Consider the following 11,528-nt stretch of genomic DNA (forward strand, 5'->3'; position numbering starts at 1 on the left):
ATTTATTCTAGTGAGACTTTGCAGAACTGCAAAGTGACATGGCAAAGAGTGTACATGAATAATTCTTTTACTGAGAAGGAGTGAAGGACTGGGAACAATAACCCAGTATACTATTTTAGGGAAATCACCATTCCCATATTTCTTGAAGAATAATGTTGGCCTGCCTAATCATGTGTTTTCAGAAATGCAAACATTTTCAGTCTTACTATATAACATGCAGAGATTTGTTTCTTGTGGGTACCTAGGAAACTAAATGCTTGGGTTAATTTTCCCATTCATTTCTGTAGCTCAAAATCAGAGAGAAAATTTCCCAAAGTAAAACAACAACAAAAAAATTATTTATGGTAAAAGTAGACAGTAAGCAATAAGCTCTAGATATTCAAATCAGTTGTTTTTGGAGGCTCCTTCACTGAAATATTAATTAATATCTCTATCTATGTCTCTCAATCTAAAACAAAAATTTTCCATAAAAATAAAGTATAACTGAAAATGTAAGTATCCTACTTATGTTTTAATGAGTTCATAAATACTGCACTAAAATTTTGTATAAGAATATTAAATTATTATACCAAATAAATTCTAGGTAGCTTCTTCTTATATCATTTACCATAGCAATAACAATGAACATATTTAATCTGTTTAACTAAAGCAGTGACATGAAGTCGTTTTCTTTGGTACATCATAAGTGTTCATCAAGACATTTCCATCCAACAGACTGATTCCAAGTACAAGTAATCTGTGTTCTGTTCTATAATGCTTATCTTCAATGAGTATCTTAACTTGGCAGAAAATACTTAGGCAGTAACATGCTCCACTAAAGCCATTTTTAGTAACATTACTTAAGTGGAATATCACAGATAACAACAGCTTTAAATACAAATGAGTTAAAATATAGAAATATCCCTTATACGATGCTCCAAAATCTTGCCCTGATTAATTGCAATCTAGTCTTTTTGCTTGATTTATCTCATAATATTTTAAAGAATTTCCAGGCATATTTATATACACCTAGGAAACGGCAATGATGTACTTCAAGAACATCAATGATATCCAGATAAGCAATACAGAGACAAATATCTGGAGGATAGAAGCTGTAATGATTAGTTTTGATCATCACTCTATCTTGATATGCAAAGATGTTGCACTTCCATTGCCTCTCATGACTGAAAGTTCTGGAAAAATTTCACAGAGGAAGGGTTACCATGATCTCCATCTGTGAGACATTCCATGAAAGGAGACCACAAAAACTCTCAGGATAGTAGGAGGCTTGTGTCTGATTTATTAAATTTCCCAAAGCATATGTGCATGTAGAATAGTCAGGTTTGAACTGGTAAAAAGTAGCCACCATGGTACTAGTAACCAACAACTTCCAATTCTTCAAACCATTCTGTCTATCAAAACAAAAGTTTCCTCTTCAGGTCTTTTTATTTTCTATTCTCTGACAAAAGTTGAAGACTACTCCATTCCATATAATATTTTATACACTCAAACTACACTGGGTCAGAGTAAAAAAGTTCATAAATTAATAGCTACAAACAGAAATGTAGAGCAATCAGTAGTACTGAAGTCCCATTTTAACTTGATATGTTTGAGGAAAGATAGGGTTTAACTTGACAATTCAACGTCTTGGCTACAGATGACCAACTGAATGTTGGGTTACATTCATATTACACACATCAATGCATGTTTTTTACATGCATAAATGCTTCTTGAAATTTAAGAGCTCAGGTTTACTCATGTAAAAATACACTGGTAGCCATAATCATAGTTTCCCCTGGACATTTTCTTACTGCATCTAACTTCCTCCCTGAAAATGTGACTCTACAATGACAAGTTCTCTTACATATAAGCAATCTAAGAACATTTTGACTTTTGATAAAGTTCAATAAAATAAAGCCTATTATTATCACTTCAAACAAAATTTAAATGAAGTCAAGAAATGGTTGAATTTTAAGCAAAATATTATATATTATATACACAAATGCACACATATATATATACCTACATATATATATATATATATATATATATAAACTATTGAATAAATGGTGACTTGGGCTCATGGATTGAATAAGTTCAACTTATTAGACCACATGAAACTATTTCATTAAGTGTATGAAATGTTGCAAAAATTATTCATCTGGTGTGAGATTCATTGTATTTTCCCAATGGGACAAAATTTTTATTTTATATGTAGGATATTCCCCAATTTTTTTCAATATATATTTGGTGGATGCCTACCATGTGTCAAGTAAAGAACAGATAGGTTGTGAGAAACAGCCTAGCCAGAGAAAACAGCATGTGAATAAAATCAAATAAGTATATGAGAATAAAGATTTTAGGTTGTTTAATAGAGCAGAAGTTGAGAATGAGAGAGAATGAGTGACAATAAATTAGGCCGTTTGCAAGGATCAGAAAATAGTAGAATTTTTAAGAAGCTTGAACTTTGTCTTAAGCATAATGGACAATCATTGAAGTAGTATATCCAGGTAAATGACATGACTAAATGTGTATTTTAGAAAGATTACTGAAGTATAGATGGTAGATTAGAGGGAATGAAATGAAAGAAAGAAAACTAGCTAAAAGGTTACATAATCTACACAGAAGAAGTTATATAGGATTAAATTTAGCATACTGGGAAAGAGAGAAGTTGGAAAGTGGAAGCTGTATTTTGGAGGTAGCATCAATACAATTAAGTGATTACTTGGATTATAGGATAAGAGGCATTGAAAGACCACACCTGGGTTTGGATATCAAATAGAGGAGTGTATGGTGTATGACTCACAGGTAAAGGTATCCCAAAGTGAGTTATATGTTATGTGAGGAGGAGGAGGAGTGTGATGGGGCATACGTGAAACCAAGATGGCTATGGACTTCCATGTGGAAATATCCAATAAGTAGATGGAATATAAACTCTAGTAAGAAAACTGGGCTAGGAACATCCACATGAGCATCATTAACATAGCTGTATTACTGGAAGCTCTGGAGTAAGCAAGATAACCCAGAATGGATGTTCAAGAGAAGAGTCCTAGGATGTAGAATGGAATCCCCAAATTATCCAATACTTTAAGAAAGAAAGGAGTAAGGATGAAACAATGGGCATTGATAAGGCAGACAGAACAGCAGGACAAGATGTTGTGTACCCCCCTGCCACACACACAAAATGAGTTTGTTTCTAGATTGGTAGTGAATCTGTTAGGAGGCTAAATATAATGATGGATTAGTATCTACTGTATTTTGTAACATGGAATTAGTAGCTTAACTTTATAAAATGAATACCAATGAAGTTCTGTGAGCAGCAACTAGATTGCAATGGTTTTAGAAATTAACCATTCCTAAATGAAAGAGATGATTATACAGTGGAGGTGATGCATAAATTCAAGGGGCTAGACCTGGTAGACAGAGTGCCTGAAGAACTACAGACAGACATTCATAACATTTTACAGGAGGAAGTGACCAAAGCCATCCCAAAGAAAATGAAATGTAAGAAGGCAAGGTGGTAGTCTAAGGAGGCTTTGCAAATAGCTGATGAAAGAAGAGAAGCAAAAAGCAAGGGAGAGAGGGAAAGACACACTGAACTAAATGGAGAGTTCTAGAGAATAGCAAAGAGAGCTAAGAAGACCTTTTTCAATGAACAATGCAAACAAGTAGAGGAAAATAATAGAAATGGGGAAGACTAGAGATCCCTTCAAGAAAACTGGAGATACCAAGAGAACATTTCATGCAAGGATGGGCACTATTAAAGACAGAAATGGTAAGGACCTAACAGAGGCAGAAGAGATTAAGAAAAGGTGGCAAGAATACACAGAACTATACAAATAATGTTTAATCACTCACATAACCACAATGATGTAGTCACTCACTTAGAGCCACACATTCTGGAGTCTGAAGTCAAGTGGGCCTTAGGAAGCATTACTCAAACAAGGCTAGTGAAGGTGACAGAATTACAGCAGAGTTATTTAAGATTCTAAAAGAGAATTCTGTCAAAGTGCTGCACTAAATATGTCAGCAAATTTGGAAAACTTAGCAGTGACTACAGGAATGGACAATGTCAGTTTTCATTCCAATTCCAAAGAAGGGCAGTATCAAAGATTGTTTAAACTACCACACAATTGTTCTCATTTCACATGCTAGTAAGATTATGCTCAAAATCCTTCAACCTTGGCTTCAACAGTATGCGAACCAAGAATTTCCAGATGTTCAAGCTGGATTTAGAAAAGGCAGAGGAATCAGAGATCAAATTGCCAACATTTGTTGGATCATAAAGAATGCAAGTGAATTCTAGAAAAGCATCTATTTCTGCCACATTGACTATGCTAAAGACTTTGTGTGGATCACAACAAACTGGAAAATTCCTAAAGAAATGGGAAATATCAGACCACCTTAACTTTCTCCTGAGAAACCTGTATGTGGGTCAAGAAACAACAGCTAGAATCTTACATTGAACAACTGATTGGTTCAAAATCGGAACAGGAGTAAAACAAGGTTGTATATTGTCACCCTGTTTATTTAACTTATATGAGGAGTACATTATACAAAATGCCAGGCTGGATGAAGCACAAGCTGGAATCAAGATTGTCAGGAGAAATATCAACAACCTCAGATATGCAGATGATATCACTCTAATGGTAGAAAGTGAAGGGGAACTAAAGAGCTCTTGATGAAGGTGAAAAAGGAGAGTGAAAAATCTGGCTTAAAACTTAACATTCAAAAAACTAAGATCATGGCATCTCTTCCCATCACTTCATGGCAAAAAGAAAGGGAAAAGTGGAAGCAGCGACAGATTTTATATTCCTGGGCTCCAAAATCACTGTGGATGGTGATGGAAGCCCTGAAATTAAAAGACGCTAGCTCCTTGGAAGGAAAGCTATGACCAATCTATACAGTATATTAAAAAGCAGAGACATCATTTTGCTGACAAAGGTCTGTAAAGTCAAAACTATATGTTTTTTCCAGTAGTCACATATGGATATGAGAGTTGAACCATAAGGAATGTTGAGCGTTGGAGAATGGATGCTTTTGAATTGTGGTGCTGGAGAAAATTTTTGAGAGTCCCTTGGCCTGCAAGGAGATCAAACCAGTCAATCCTAAAGGAAATCAGCCTTGAATATTCACTGGAAGGATTCATGCTGATGCTGAAGCTCCAAGACTTTGGTCACCTGACTCATTGGAAGAGACCCTAATGCTAGGAAGGGGACAGCAGAGAATGAGATGGTTGGTAGCATCACTGACAATGGACATGAATTTGAGCAAAGTCTAGGAAATAGTCAAGGACAGGGAAGCCTGGCATGCTGCAGTCCGTGGGGTTGCAAAGAATCAGACACAACTTAGCGACTGAACACACACACAAATGAATGAAAAGGAGGAAGCTGAGCCAGTAGACAAGTTCCACAACCACACTAGAAGGAAGAACAGCAAGTGTCTAGGTCAGGGGAGAAAGAATTGAGATGGCAAGGATATAAAACAAAAATTATATTGCTTTGTTCTAAAGTTAGGTGATTTTTATTTCAATCACTTACCATACTAACATATTCTTTGGAAGATTTACACTTCGCTACATGCAAAGCAATTAAAAATCTATCTTAGGAGTAGTGGAAATAAGAAGCCCTAAAATACTATAACACTGCTGTCAACTCTACTAGACCTGTATCTGTAACATCTAAAAATATTATAAAACCCAAAAAAAAGTTGTTGCAAAGGACTTAGGCTTTAAAGTTATAGATTAGTAATAAAACATATTGCTAACAAAAAACATTTATATTATCAGTAGCCTCATTTACTTAAACTTCAACACCAGATTATAAATGGTCTTTGGAACATGGCTTATTTTCAAAGTCATATTTCACCTGATCTCTGGCCAGTAAAACACTTTTCTAATTATTTAAGACGTTTCGTTTTGTTTTGTTTTTCAGAATAAGCCCATTCCTATTATATACATCTTTATAATAAATTTTAAATTTTGTTTCTAAAATAGTTTCACTTATTAATTTATGTGTTAAACTCATTTATTCATTGATTCACTCTATCTTTCTTAAGGGTCACTATGTACAACACACTGGGATAGGGCTGAAGATTTTGTGAGTAAATTAGAAAAAAATAGTTCTTTTTCCTATGAAGTTTAGCGTTTAGGGATGATGGCTACATGGAACATGTAAATTCAAAGAGAAGGAATGTTAAGTTTTATTGAAGTATATAATGGGGTTATTTAGTCTACTTTAAAGACTTATGGAAGAGTATGAATGGCCAGAGGACATCATAACCTCATAAGCCTGTATGAAAATGTAAAACTATAATTGAATTGTACACCTTTACTTCACATAAATCTATATTAGAATGAATCAGAGTAATCAAACCCTTATAAAATTATTTTTAATGAAAGAAGCTCATTATATTTACCAGTTACCAGAAAGGAGATTGTGTAATTAATGTAATATTAAAAGCTAAAAAAATGGAAATCTTTAGAAATAAGATGTGGATAATTGCTTTTCTGGTTAATTGAGTGCTAAGAGTTTTTACTGCAATGTCACATCTGAACTGAAATTTTATTTTTGGATAATCATATACTTCATAGGCTACAAGAATAGAATCTGAAAGATCCCTCATTTTTCTTACTGTAAATGTAACATTTGGGAGGCAGGCATTCTAATCACCTTTCCATGCAACTGAAAGAAAAGCCAAGGTAGATATTTTAAATATAGAGGTACTTTAAATTTCTTTTTAAATTCACTCTTTGATTTGTTTTTTAGGTAGGACTGCCACCTGCTCTACTGTTATTTAAATGTTGGCAGTGATTTAAACATAGGGGAAATTTTACAACGGGGACCTAACCCTTCTTATAAATCATCCCAGAGAACACATATTTTAGCTTGTCATTTCACAGGAAGATATTATTAAAAGTGAGCTTGGTACAACACACAATTCAAAACAAATTTGTTGCTGATGCCTTCAACATGCATTACATTTTCATTAGTTGCTGATAGAGGTGGAGGTGGGAAGTAGCACTAGCTGATTCATCTGCCTGAATGAAAATTGCTTTCCTTTCAGCTAAGAGCAAGTCAGCTGTTTTTCTTCATTAATACTGGATGTATGCATTTCTATTGGAGCTCTTCTCTGTTAATGGGTATAGGAATGAGAGATTCATTGGTTAGACACATTGGTGGAACTGACATAGTTATTGTGCTAACTTTTGTCCCTAAGAGGTCTTTCACCAAGTTTTAAAGATATTAACATTTTTGAAACACCACTAACACACTTTACTTTCCTGCCCCTTCCCCTCCCCATCTCTTCCCCCCCCTGTCCCTTCCCTTTCTCTTTTACTTAATAAATCCCATTGGCTCCCTATAAATAGATATTATTGAGTTTATTTGTATTCTTTTCCAATGATATTTTGGGGTGACTCTCAACAAAATGCATATCAAGTAATTTAGTAAAATAAAGACACACTGTTATGGTGAAGGCACATATATGTGAAATGAACATGGTCACTGAGTAAATCTGTAGTTTTGCCCAGTACTTCCTGGCATCCTGACAAAAAATAGAAAACAAATTATGTAGTTCTTATTACCAAAAAGGAAGCAGTACACCATCATCTCAGGAGACAGAAAATTCTTCCTGTCATAAATTCCAAAGAAATTTCTCACATGAAAAATGATGTAGAAATGATACAATGCATACAACTAATGAAATAATTAGCAGCTATAAAACAAAACAATGATGATTTCATCATGATGTTACTTTATAAATGAAGTGGATTTATTGTTGTTTTTTAGTCGCTAAGTCCTGTCCAACTCTTTTGTGACCCTACAGATTGTAGCTCATCAGGCTCCTCTATCCATGGGATTTCCCAGGCAAGAATACTATAATGGGTTACTAATCTCCTTTTCCAGGGGATTTTCTGACCCAGGGATCAAAACTGCATCTCTTGCATTGGCAGGTGGATTCTTTACCACTGAGCCACCAGGGAAGCCTGAAGTGGATTTATCATTTACTTAAATCCTACTTTTTGTCTGGGTTCTAGGGCCATTATGTAAAGAGTTAATATACATGGCTTAGGTGAAAACACCCTAATTTTGGTTCCATGGGTACATAGTAGTTTTAAACTTATACATACCTCAAAAGGTCAGTTGTTATCTACATAGTAAAAATGTAAATGAATTTTATTTCCCAGCATACATCTCTTACTTTTAAAAAAAAAGCTTAGAAATTGTCCCTAATAAAAAACAAAATGTAGTTATATTTCAAGCACAATTATTCTGTGCCAGTATTATGGAAGCAGTGACAGATGTTATTTTCTTGAGCTCCAAAATCACTGGGAACAGTGACTACAGTCACAAAATTAAATGATGCTTGTTCCTTGAAAGGAAATCTATGACAAACATAGACTGTGTTAAAAAACAGAGCTATCAGGTCCATCTAGTCAAAGCTATGGTTTTTCCCAGTAGTCATATATGGATGTGAGAGTTGGACCATAAAGAAGACTGAGAGCTGAAGAATTGATACCTTCAAACTGTGGTGCTGGATAAGACTCTTGAGAGTCCCTTGGACTGCAAAGAGATCAAGCCAGTCAATCCTAAAGGAAATCAACCATGAATATTCACTGGGGGTATTGCTGCTAAAACCAAAGCTCTAATTCTTTGGACACCTGATGCAAAGGGCCAACTTATTGGAAAAGACCCTGATGCTGGGCAAGACTGAAGGCAAAATAAGAAGGTGCTGGCAGAGTATGAGATGATTAGATAGCATCATGTACTTAATGAACAAGAATTTAAGCAAATTCTGGGAGATGGTGTAGGACAGGTGAGCCTGGCTTGTCCATGGGGTCACAAAGAGTGGGACACAACTTAGTGACTGAACAACATCAACAGGACATCTGAAATCATCCCGCACTTTGACTGCTTGGAATGCTCTTGTGTTACAAAATAAAACAGTGGGAAAAAAAAAAAAAACATATATCTGAGGAAATGATTTAACATCTTTTATACTGACAGTAGATGGCAACTTTTTAAAGCAATCTTTCTTTATCCTCCTATCTTATATGAAAAGAGATATATTTATAATATAATGTTTATAACCTGCCTCCCCTCACCCAGTCCCATACGTTAGACTCAATACAAGATTTAGAGCAGAGGGGTAGGGACAATAAAAACAATAATTGAATTTTCACTTGTAGGAATGAGTCGTTTCTATCAATCACATATTCAGCACTCTACTTCAGTCTAAAAAATTAATATGGTATATATGCCCCATTTTAAAGAGTATGTATGAGGGAAATTCTTACAGAATAGAAACTTAGCAACAGAGAAAAGTCTTCCTTTTCTAATAAATTTTATCTTTAAGACTATATATTTAGAAAGATGGTAACAATAACCCTGTATACGAGACAGCAAAAGAGACACTGATGTATAGAACAGTCTTTTGGACTCTGTGGGAGAGGGATAGGGTGGGATGATTTGGGAGAATGGCATTGAAACATGTATAATATCATATATGAAACAAGTCGCCAGTCCAGGTTCGATGCACGATACTGGATGCTTGGGGCTGGTGCACTGGGACGACCCAGAGAGATGATACGGGGAGGGAGGAGGGAGGAGGGTTCAGGATGGGGAACACGTGTATACCTGTGGCAGATTCATGTTGATATATGGCAAAACCAATACAATATTGTAAAGTTAAAAAATAAAATAAAATTTTTAAAAAATAAATAAATAATAAAAAGACTATATCAGTAGGTGGTGTCCGCAGCAGTGGGTGGGGGAAGATAGTGGAGGTTGGTAAGGGTACTGAGAATACTGCCTGGCCAAGGAGAGCCTGTTGTGCTTCCACTGAGCAAGTGTCAGGACACGGAGCAGTGCCCAGAGTACTCCTTGACGGGCACTGAGATCAGCCTCCACTGCCACTACCATGGCTACTGTTTAGGGGAAAAGCCAATTCTGACTCCATGTTGGAAATGTTTCTCTGACTTGCTCTTCATTGGTTTTGTTATTATAATCATACATACTGGCCTGCCTCAGAGAATCCTGCTTCTCTGCTTGCCAGTTAAACTAAAGTACCTTTGTTTAGAACTCTGCCCACCTGTAGATGGCAGGAAGGAAGAAATTAACACATCCCCTGCCTGAGGCTTGCCAATCTAGGAGACATTTGCAAGATTAATGGCCTTTTTACATTGTTTCCTTGCCTCCCCCTTCTCTGATCTATAACAGAACATGGCATCCAGACCCCAGACAAGATGGTTATTTTGAGACATATCTTCTCAGGTCAGCACAGAAGAAGGTGGACTGGGTAACTCTACCAGCTGGTGGGTGAGGGGCACTTCATGGTGTGGGGGCCTGAGGCTGAAGGTGGCTGGACCAGCCAGAAGGAGCAGTTGCTCCTGGATGCCATAGAGAAGTTCGGCTTCAACAACTGGGAGAATATGACTACTCAGGTTGGCGCTTCCTGAACTCCCCAGGAAGTGATGGCCGGGCAGCAGCAGCTGGGCTACATGCTGCTGAGGGATGACTACTAAATTGAGTGTGACCAGGAGGCACTCATTAGCTGGCTTTCCATCAACTACCACAACACTCAAGCTGAAGCACATGCACGCGGACATGCACATGCAGAAGCTCAAGGAGCTGCAGCAGCGCAAGACCATCACCCGTGACTACAACCTAGTGCCCGCCTTCCTGGGCAAGGACGAGAAGGAAGAGGTGGCCAAGCACGAAGTCATGGAGGAGTAGAAGGAGCTGCAACTGAAGCTGTGGTTACTCTCCCAGTTCATGTCCTGCAAGTAATTCCACTATCTGTTAGAGAACATGCAGAAGGAGAAGAGGCTGTGCACCAAGATCCGGGAGCTGCAGTGGTACCAAGGCAACTGCATCACAAAGATGGAGGAGGCAGCCAAGTAAGAGGTAACCTGGCACAAGAGTGAGAGGAGGAAGGAGAACAAGAACCTAGGCAGCTCCAAGCGCAGCAAGGAGAATTGTAAGGACGGCAAGCTTGCCACCATTAAGAACCTGCCTATCTTCGAACTCTTGTCAGACTGCGATAAGGTGCTCTGCAGCTCGCTGAACCTCAGCCCCACATGCTATGTGACTGCGAAGGCCATCATCATCAAGGCCACCTCCAGGAAAGGCAGAGCATCCCCTCCAAGAGCCACCTTCCCAGCTACCTGGACAACGTTCTTAAGGATTTTAAACTTCCTCACTCAGGGAGAGTGGGGTGGATATCCAGGGGTACTTCCTGAAGCTGAGTTGCTGTGAAAGCTGGAATGATGGTATAAAGCTTATGAGTCAAAAGGACCAGGGGAGGGGAAGTAGGGGAGAAAGGAAAAGCTTTTTTCCCCATTGTGGCTCTTTTTTAAACAAATTGAGGGCTTATTTTAGGATAGATATTCTTTTGATGGTCCTCTGAAGAAGCAATAGTAACAATCTTAGGTCAAGGGGGAGACAAATACATGTATATTTTATTAATAACTTAGCCCTAAACATAGTACTTTAAGATGATTGCCTTTAAGTGTTCAGTTTGTAGAATGTTATGGTGAGATTGGGAAA

At 37.1% G+C, this 11,528-nt stretch overlaps 1 pseudogene; it reads left to right on the forward strand.

Annotated features, from left to right (window-relative positions):
• Window positions 1-10,312: 10,312 nt before the first annotated feature.
• On the forward strand, window positions 10,313-11,221 carry LOC147364675 (transcriptional adapter 2-beta pseudogene; annotated as a pseudogene).
• The last annotated feature ends 307 nt before the right edge of the window (window positions 11,222-11,528 follow it).

Source organism: Bos grunniens, chromosome 10 (genome assembly GCF_055505025.1).
Source record: "Bos grunniens cultivar Pamir isolate PY7600 chromosome 10, Bosgru_T2T1.0, whole genome shotgun sequence".
NCBI classification, from domain to species: Eukaryota; Metazoa; Chordata; class Mammalia; order Artiodactyla; family Bovidae; genus Bos; species Bos grunniens.